Here is a 2,130-nt window from a genome sequence, read left to right on the forward strand (position 1 = left end):
GCTGTCACAGATCCAAGTAGCCTCATTGAGTAGGCTGGGGTTCAACATGGGGTAAGAGAACAAATGTTCAATTACCATATGGAGACCTCCAGCCTGCTTAGACCCCAGCATTGGATACAGCATGGGCCGGGCGTTCCCACTGCACCTGTGCTGGATAGGATTGGGCTGCCATCTGGTAGCTTAAGTGCTACAAGACAAGCAGATCTTTTTGAACAATGAGATCTAGAAACATGCCTTTTCAGGTTTTCAAGATGTCCTGGATGCCATATGGGAATGCATCCCATTTCAATTCTTGCAGTGTGATCGTTCACACAGCAACCAATTTTCTCTTAATCAAATCCTGTATTAGTTAATGATCAAATGGCACTTTATAGATTTCAAGAGTTATCTGAGCAATTATGTAAATCTCATACAACTAACATTTTATGCACTCCCACCCCAATTATAAAGTCAAACGTCAAATTTTGCAATGCAAAAATGACATTTAAAAATACTTTATTGCTGTGTCTGAAATGGCAACCTAAATCAAACGTTTGCTCTCCAAAATGATTGCTTGTTAACTCAAAATTGCATCAGGCCCCTGAATGCAAGAAAAGAATCAAACGAAGAGCTTTTCAAGTCTATAAACGGTTTCAGCCTCATTCAATGGAAAGCTACTTAACGAATTAAAATTAGTTGTTTTAAAGGCAGATAGAAACACAGTCTTTAAAAAAAAAAACATCTAACAAGAAGCTGCCATAAAGATCTTCTTCCCTAACACTAGCTGTTGAGAGGGAGAAAGAGAGAGATGCTTCAGTGACTTGCTGGTCATCTTCTGGTGCCTTAATACCAGGATAATTTATAGGGAATGAGATTAGGGTGAGCATTATGCAAGCCATGCTACTTGAACGACTATGAGCAGAAATGAATTGGGCACAACCTGCTCCAGGGCTGGCAGCAGAGGTTGGCCATTCATTCATAAGTTTAGAAATACATCCACTACCATCCAGTAATCATTCCCGTCCAGCCCTGGCTGATTGGCATCACAGATGTTCCCTTTCCTCACTGTTGCATTTGGCTGTATCCATTTTCATGTCGCAGGAACTTGGACAACACTGTTTAACAGTTTGTGTTCATGCAAGTACAGTTATAAAAACATAAGAACAGCCCCACTGGATCAGGCCATAGGCCCATCTAGTCCAGCTTCCTGTATCTCACAGTGGCCCACCAAATGCCCCAGGGAGCACACCAGATAACAAGAGACCTGCAAGGCTTCCTGGGAATTGTAGTTAAGAACATAAGAACAGCCCCACTGGATCAGGCCATAGGCCCATCTAGTCCAGCTTCCTGTATCTCACAGTGGCCCACCAAATGCCCCAGGGAGCACACCAGAGAACAAGAAGACCTGCAAGGCCTCCTGGGAATTGTAGTTAAGAACATAAGAACAGCCCCACTGGATCAGGCCATAGGCCCATCTAGTCCAGCTTCCTGTATCTCACAGTGGCCCACCAAATGCCCCAGGGAGCACACCAGATAACAAGAAGACCTGCAAGGCCTCCTGGGAATTGTAGTTAAGAACATAAGAACAGCCTCACTGGATCAGGCCATAGGCCCATCTAGTCCAGCTTCCTGTATCTCACAGTGGCCCACCAAATGCCCCAGGGAGCACACAAGAAGCACACAAGTCAATTCTCATCTGCTGGGATTAGGTTCCAGGATACTCCAAAGAAAACTGAATCAACAGATACTGAATCATTTTTCCTATGTGGTCAGTGGGGTTAGGGCGGTATTTCTCCAACTGTGGGTCAGGACCCTCTAGGTGGGTCACAAGCCAAATTCAGGTGGGTCCCCATTCATTTCAATGTGTATTCCATTTTTAATATATTAGACAAGGAGTGCCCAAACCCTGCCCCTGGGGCCACTTGCGGCCCTCGAGGACTCCCAATGCGGCCCTCAGGGAGCCCCCAGTCTCCAATGAGCCTCTGGCCCTCCAGAGACTTGCTGGAGCTCGCACTGGCCTGACGCAACTGCTCTCAGTGTGAGGGTAACTGACCTCTCGCGTGAGCTGTGGGATGTGGGAGCAGCTTCCTCCACTGCTTGCTGTTTCACGTCTGTGATGGAGTAGCGGCAGCAAAGGAAAGGCCAGCCTTG

Source organism: Tiliqua scincoides, chromosome 12, assembly GCF_035046505.1.
Source record: "Tiliqua scincoides isolate rTilSci1 chromosome 12, rTilSci1.hap2, whole genome shotgun sequence".
Taxonomy (NCBI): Eukaryota; Metazoa; Chordata; class Lepidosauria; order Squamata; family Scincidae; genus Tiliqua; species Tiliqua scincoides.